The sequence below is a fragment of the Ambystoma mexicanum genome, unplaced genomic scaffold (genome assembly GCF_040938575.1).
Source record: "Ambystoma mexicanum isolate Mex_15411 unplaced genomic scaffold, UKY_AmexF1_1 Mex_scaf49, whole genome shotgun sequence".
NCBI lineage: Eukaryota > Metazoa > Chordata > Amphibia > Caudata > Ambystomatidae > Ambystoma > Ambystoma mexicanum.
The window spans coordinates 1,536,004-1,544,225 of record NW_027182465.1 but is presented as its reverse complement, the minus strand read 5'-3'; the positions used below and the strand labels follow the sequence as shown (position 1 = coordinate 1,544,225).

General features: G+C 43.9%; 1 pseudogene; it reads right to left on the bottom strand.

The window, feature by feature from the left end:
* Positions 1-301: 301 nt before the first annotated feature.
* LOC138560839 (zinc finger protein 182-like) lies at positions 302-1,887 on the bottom strand (annotated as a pseudogene).
* Between the last annotated feature and the right edge of the window lie 6,335 nt (positions 1,888-8,222).

Sequence of the window (8,222 nt, the reverse complement as noted above, 5' to 3'; positions counted from 1 at the left end):
TTGGTGCCCCTTAATTTGCATGAAGTCCTTATGCTAAGTGTTCAATAGGAAAGTTACATTAACACAGAAGGTACAGTCTCCTTTCTGAATAATCCAGAAGGCATGAATTTCAAACAGTGATTCAACAATCATAATCAGCCATCATTTGTATTAGTCAACAGCCATGCCAAACTCAGTAGCATTGTAGACGCACCTTCTTCTCTCTGAAGCATGTTCAATTGCAGCCGAGATTTGACCACCTACATGTCCTCTCTCATGGCAGATAAGTACATCCTGTTTACTGAGGTATTCGCCACATTCACTAAGCTGAAATAGACCCGGGCATGCATGTTTTGTCTGCTGCCCAATAAGGTTTCTCACCTGTATGTGTTCTCTTGTGGGGAATAAGTTGTCCTTTTTGAGCAAACCTTTTCCCACATTCAATGCACTCATAAGGTTTCTCACCTGTATGTGCTCTCTGGTGGCGAATAAGTGGTCCCTTTGTAGCAAACCCTTTCCCACATTCAGTGCACTCATAAGGTTTATCACCTGTATGTGTTCTCTGGTGGCAAATAAGTTGTCCCTTTTGAGCAAACTCTTTCCCACATTCAATGCACTCATACGGTTTCTCTCCTGTTTGTGTTCTCTGGTGGACAGTAAGCTCGCATTTTGTAGCAAACCCTTTCCCACATTCAGTGCACTCATAAGGTTTCCCACCTGTATGTGTTCTCTGGCGGATTGCAAGATTTCCCTTATGAGCAAACCCTTTCCCGCACTCCATCACTCACAAGGTTTCTCACCTGTATGTGTTCTCTGGTGGACAGCAAGATCTCCCTTATGAGCAAACCCTTTCCCACATTCAGTGCACTCATAAGGCTTCACACCTGTATGTGTTCTCTGGTGGTGAATAAGTTGTCCCTTCTGAACAAACCCTTTGCTACATTCAATGCACTTATAAGGTTTCTCACCTGTATGTGTTCTGTGGTGATGAATAAGTTGTCCCTTTTGAACAAACCCTTTCCCACATTCAGTGCACTCATAAGGTTTCACACCAGTGTGTTCTCTGGTGGCTAGCAAGATATCCCTTATGAGCAAACCCTTTCCTACATTCAGTGCACTCATAAGGTTTCTCACCTGTATGTGTTCGCTGGTGACAAATAACTTGTCCCTTCGAAACAAACCCATTACCACATTCAGTGCACTCATAAGGTTTCACACCTGTATGTGTTCTCTGGTGGACAGCAAGATCTCCCTTATGAGCAAACCATTTCCCACATTCAGTGCATTCAAAAGGTTTCTCCGCTGTATGGGTTCTCTGGTGGCTAGTAAGCTTGCCCTTTGAAGCAAACCCTTTCTCGCATTCATTGCGCTCATGAGGTTTTTCACCTGTATACATTTGCTGGTGGCACTTAAGTGTATCATGCAAATGGACGCTATTCTCAGATTCAGTGACTGGATACGTTTTTTTACCTATGTCCGCATGTGGGCAAGAGGTATATTCTTGAGATAGCAATTGTTCCCACATTCTGTGCACGTTTCAAGTTTCTTGCAAGTTTATTTTTGTCAGGTGCCCAATAAGAGGAGCCTTTTCACTGAACCTTTTTCCAAATTCAGAGCACAAATGAGAAGTGATTTTCTTACTGTACATAACACATTGTAGTTTTTGAGCCAGATAGCCCTCTCCTCCAGGATTGACAGAATGAAAAAGCTTGGTTACTGCATGTTACCACGAAGGTGTTGGATGGACGAAAGCCATCATGTATCCAACAAGCTTATCAAGCTCAGTTCCGGAATAGTCTGAAAATATAACTGGACCACAAATTTGCACTCTTCTAAAATGCTTGGAAATTGCATATTCCAACAATGAAGCGATAATCCAGAGATTCGAACAATCACTGTTGCACTTCTGGGGCATCAGTCACGTATTAACATAAAAGGAGATGCACATTATTAGTTTCAACACGTTCACAATCGTAGGCATCACATATAACAAGAAGACTCTACTCAGTAGTAGTGATGTTAACTCACGTAGAAACTTATACAACTTTGAAGTGCCATCTATTGGGGAAAGGCACCCTAATAGGTGGCAGAGAAGTGGTGCTCCAATTGGAACATTTAACGGGACCGAGGTAACATGCAGCAGGAATACTGCAGTTTATTTTTATTTAGAAAATGTTAGCATCCAAAACATTAGGAAAAAAACTATTTCAAATGGATCTTTTAATCATCAGGAACATGTATATATGTTCTACTATTTTATTTATTCAGAAATGACTTAATTAGTACATGGAAGCTCCCAATTTTAATATACAAATGATAAAGGCAGGAGTTTGCAACCAATTGGACACCTGCTTGACCAGTCCATTAGGTAACCACTGATGACTTGTGTATTGGCCCAAACACAAATAGTATGAGCAACAGCAGCATCAAGCAAACAAGGGCAGCATTGTGATTTAAAGGTAACGTGCCAAACTCTTCCCACAGTGAGAATGGCACACACCACGCTGGCACTAGGCTTTCTGGGGCCTGGGTCCAAAATACCTTCAGCTATCCCTCCGCAAATACCTCCCCTCTCGAGCTCTTCGCTCCTCTACCTCTAACTCCCTCAGGGTCAGTCATTTCTCAAAGAAACGAGCCGGGGGTTGATCTCTGTCTTCGGCCGGGGCCTCCCTCTGGAGCAGCCTCCCTTCCACTCTAAAACTTGAGGAGAACCATCTCCGGTTCCGGAAGCACCTCAAGACCTTCCTCTTTGCATCTGCCTTTGCTCCCCTCCTCCCTTGCTGATCTGCTCTCTCTTGGCACTGTACACCTGGCCACCCTCTGTCTCCTTGGCCTAGGTAACTGCTCACTCTGCCACCCTTCTGCACTGCCTCCCGGCCATCCCTTGCACTGGAGACTGTATCTGTACCCATACAGTCCCTCACCCCCCCCCCCATTTATTTCTTCTTTTTATGCACTTATCAGACTTACATAGTCTGCTGCCGTAAACAAAGCACTTGCCACTTGCTGGCTGAACTACCCCTGCTTATTGCTCCATTATCTGTTTTATGTTTGTATCTATTATTATTTATCTGTCTATCCTCTGCTCCGCACTTTCATGCACTTTTCCCCTTTTCCCTTCCCATGCACTTGCACGTTCTCAATGTCATCGGGCCTAGTAAGATCGTTGTTTTGTTCTCCCCTGTTTCCCCTCCCTTGCCTTATCACGCTCTGAAACACTTGTGTACGAGCGCGATACAAATAAAATATCATATCATATATGCGAGAACCTTTGAGCGTTCCAATATGGAGGACAAACGCCAGGTTGCTGTGAGCCAATATAATATCCGGGTGGATAATCCCTAGAAGGCCCCCATCCGTTCTCAAGTGTGTCTACTCTGCTGCCACAACCTTAGGCTGTGTGTGCTAAAGCACCCTCCAATTTCGCCGTCTTCATAAAATGTGCTTATTCTAGGCCTTCCTGTGACTCCTGTCTGTTCCTCTTCACACCATGATGCCTCCTGGTGACCGTGCGCGTTATAAATATTGTTAACATATCAGAACTTTTATAGGATGTCAAGGCCCACAATATTTAACAATCTTGGCCTAACCATATCCCTGTGTGACACGTATCAAACTCAAGTCCCCTTTGAATCCAATTTCAGTGATTTATCTGGCCACAATGTACTATAATGAGCGATTGCAATAAAAAAGCCGTGCTGTACCTCAACACCCTCCATCCTTGTCTCTACATGTGCGCTTCTGAACTCGCTGAGTGAAAACAAATTAAGAACTCCATCAATGAGGTTCCTCACTAGGAAGTAGAAAGAGCCAGATTCCTGTCCTTGACCCAGTACCCATCCCAACAGAGCCAAGTGCATTGGTTCTCATTGTGCCGCTGACTCTCCTGTATCCCTGCAGCGACAGTTCCCTCCCACTAACGTGGGTCAGAGCCGGTGCCACAGGGTGCTTTCATTCATTTCTTTAATGCACATCACTTCAAATGTCATGGAAGCGGGGGACATCGCCTCAACCCCCATTCTGCATTAGATTGGGAATGCTGATACTTTATATTTTACAGGAGCCAGGCTTTGCGAAATTCATACTAGGCTTAAAAAGATATTACACATGTCCCCAATTAGAAATAAATATTTATAGGACTGGATGTGGACCAGGCGGTGTGCAGGTTAGTGGTAACAGTGGGTAGGGTATGCACACAGTGGAGACACGATCTGGGGCACCACCGCTAAGGACAAGGGTGTAAGCTTCAGAGTCCAATAGGGTGCTGCACCAGGGTGACATGCCCTGTGTTTGAGTGCCACACTGTGGGCTACTCTGCCCTCCTCCCCCACTGTGGGTCTGGCTGTGAGCAGGTTCCCTACAAACCTGATGACTACAGCTACCAGAATTCCTTGCAGCAGAATCATCACTGAATGATAACACCTGCACTGGCTGAAAAAAGGTAATTCTTAACGGACCAGGAAAGCAACACTCACCCTGCAGGGTTAAAAAACGCCACTCATTCCGCTCATAAGTCGTGCTTCTTCAGACTGGAATTAGTTAAACATCTTAGTTCACTTCCTAATACATTAAGTCTGTTAGCCAGACTCTGCCTCCGATTCAAAAGTCATGTGATCGCAAAATAAATGACGGGAATAAAACCCACTACGCAGGCGGCCATGTAAGAATGTCTTCAAATTGTGAAACAGCTAATCATGGCACCAAATCAATTGAAGGGAAGCTATAACTGGGGAGATAAATCGCACCATGGAATAGTTATACCCTGAAACACAGGAGATATATACACACTGAAATAATCTTTGTTAAAGGGATGTTATGGTTAGAAGTAAAACTGAAAAACTCAGAAAATCGCCAGTTATGGTAAGCTAAGCAACTATAACTCGCACCACCACCGCGCAATGCTAAGACTAACACCCAGGACATCAAAGATGACATCACATATCTGGCCCACTTGTTTTTGTTCACTGACATTTCTAGGCCAGGTGGTTTTGTTCACCGATAGTCAGAATATTAAAATTGAAAAGGTGCAATATATCTAGACATTCATCTTGCCATATGTTCTTAAAGTACTTTCCTTAGGGTTTGCTCTCAGATCATGGTGCACATACATGGGGCAATAAGCAGGCCTCAAACACACAATTAATTTGTGTACATGAAGATTAACTTGAATTAACATTTTCTGGCAATGCTGTTTCTTCCTTCCTTTAGTTTCCCTGTATGTGCCTCCGATTTGTACGCATTGTGGGTCTTCATATGTATTGTTTGTACTAGCACAAGAGTGTTGTAAGCCTTGAATTGTTAGCTAGTTATTACATTTAACATTACTCAAAACTCTAATAAGGTAGCATTCATTAGTTTACTATCTAAAATTACAAGATTATGAATATTGTATTTCTATGGTGCAGCTGCAGCCATTGCCTAGGTTTATATATGATTAGGTTCCTGTACTAACAACAACACTCCAATATGATGTTTTGTTTAAACGAGTACATTCTTTAAGATGCTGGGCTATCTGCAAGTACGCACCCCGATCTAAAAGTTAGAGAAGGAAAGGGGTGTTAGTTATTGCTCGATAGTTTAATGGGTTATCTTGGGCAAGACCTGTTTTTTTCAGTATAGGGGTTATCCATGCTTGCTTCAAGTCGTCTGGGACGATACCCCGATCGAGGAATACGTTAATAAATGTACGCATCCTCTCCAAAAGGGACAGTGGGCAGGTCTTAATAATGAGAGAAGAACATGGGTCTCATATATTTAGTGGCTTTGAGTTGTGTGATAACCTTCTTAAATTCCTCCGTTGAAATAGGGCAAAAGTTGAAGGCAGGAATGGCAGGATCTCTAATGAAAAATGTGGGATGACCCATGTCAAGATTCGAGGCCAGGAGTTTTTATTTTGACATTATGCCCTCTCGAATGTCCCTACAGTTTTTGAGACATGGCCTTTTGAATCTGCAAGCACCAGTTTGCGTCTTTAATGATAGTAGAGGCCAATGGTTGGGGGGTAGTCTCTTGCTCTTTCAAGATTCTAAACGTCTCTTTCGAGTCAGAGGTTGCTTGGGAGATCCGGAGATTATGAAAGTTCTTTTTCACAACTATTATGGCAGATTTATCATTTCTAGCGGCTCTTTTATAGGCCTCCACGGCTATAAGGTTAGGGTTTGCTTTCCAGACATATAATGCTTTACGTGCGGAGGATTTCAAAATGTGTAGGTCCGGTGAGAACCAAGATTTGCTTATTTTTCCCTCAAGTTGTTTCTCTTTTAGCTTCCGGGGAGCCAGTGCTTTAGCAACATGCTCAAGAGTAGCTGTGAGACTGGAGGAAATTGAATCTGACGAGTCTAATTCCATAAAATTGAATGTTGGCTCCAGAAGGGGTTCGATATTCTCTAAGGTCAGCTGTTTCAAATTCTGTGCAAAGAGATCCTTTAAGCTTATTTTTATTGGGAATGGTACGGTAAAGGAGAAATGCACGAAGGCAAGATCTGACCATGGACAAGGGGAGATCCGCATATCGTGGCAATGGAGGTTGGTGGTAGAAATCCAATCCAGGGAATGGCCTAGTATGTGGGTAGGGGCATGCATGATTTCGACTTGCCCCAAATCTGAAAGCGACTGTTGCAGTTCAGCAGCTGCAGGGTCATCAGGATGGTTTAACCGGAAATTAAAATCAACAAGCAGTATAAAGCGAGAGGTTGGCTTGAGAAGAGGAAGTAGACAATTAGACAGAGCTAAGATAAAGTTGTCAGAAAAATAAGAGGGCCGATAGATCAATAGAAGATTGACAGTTGCCTTCCGCATTCATACCTACTTTAACATGCATACATTCTATGCCCTCGATTTTGTGTCCTTGTATTTCCCAAGCTGGTAAAGTGTCTTTAAATATCATTGTGACACCTCCTCCCAGACTTGTAAGTCTGTCTCGTTTTAACATAGCATATCCAGTTGGAATGGAGATGTTTAGAGCTGGTCCTGCAGAACTGGAACCCTAAGTTTCTTTCAGCAAACAAATGTCAAGATTATGGAGCTCTATGTAGTCAGCCACCTCATGAGCATGTTTCACCAGAGACCTGGTGTTTAGAAGCATACAATGTAGAATATCTACAGGAGCCACAGAATTTAAAACGGGTTCTGGAAAAGGGGGATTGTGTTCAGATTGTGAAGAAGACTGGGAGGCCTCCTCACACGATAAGGTGTCGATAAGCGGCATAATTGCCATTACTGGAATGCAAGAACACACTAAGTCCTCAGAAAAGCTAGCTGTATTAGGCGCCTGTAAGCTTTGCACAATATTAGTAAGGGCGTCTGCTAACTGATAGGCGTCCTCATCGGGATGCGCGGCAGCGAATAAAGTGGTGGCAACGGAGGTAGCACTTACATTAGGGCTAATGTTTCGTGGAGGGGAAGGGCGGTTAAAGATGTTTCTGGTTGCTTCTATAGTATCCAGGACTGCTTGCAATCCCATAGCTGACAATAGGGAAGTGGACCACCAACAGCCGTACGTCCGGCATGTCCGGCACAGACCGGCTAGCTCCATCGCGAAGGCACGTTCACGCCGGGGTTCAACTCAAGAGTGCGAAGGAGAACTACGAATCCGATGGGATTTGTAGTTTTTTTTAGTAGCAAAGCTACGTGCATGCAGACTAAATCTGCTTTAACTCGCACTGCGAAACGTGATTAGGAAAATCAACAAAGTGCAATTTTAAAAGCAGAAAAATAAAATATACACATTTGATTTTCAGACAAGCACAATACTGGGTACTGTTGTCCCATTCTAAGTTACCCGCTAATAAAACTATAAAATCTGTAACAAAGTAGCAAGCAATGAAATCAATCTATTAGGGCTCAGGGTCCTCAACCCAACCTCCTCCTCCTCTTTGACCCGGGCTTGCCGTCCCTCATCAACTTCCTTCCCGCACCTGCTACTCCTTCCTCTCTCTCTCTGTTCCCCCTCCTCTGACTGGTGTACCACACCCCTGAACCCCTCCTCGGAAAACCCTCAAAGGCAGTGACCTCTTGCATCTAGCCACACTTAATATTCGTTCAGCCATCAAACACTCTGCTAACATTTGCCTCCTCCTTGAAAACCTTGACCTCGACATCCTTGCTCTGACCGAGATGTGGTTCAATGTCAGCTCAGTCACTGCTTTTGACTCCCTTCTCACTGACGGCTATAAGATCATCTCAGAGCCTCACCCCAACCGTGCTGGCGGTGGGTTTGCTCTGATCTTCCCTGATGGGCCCCT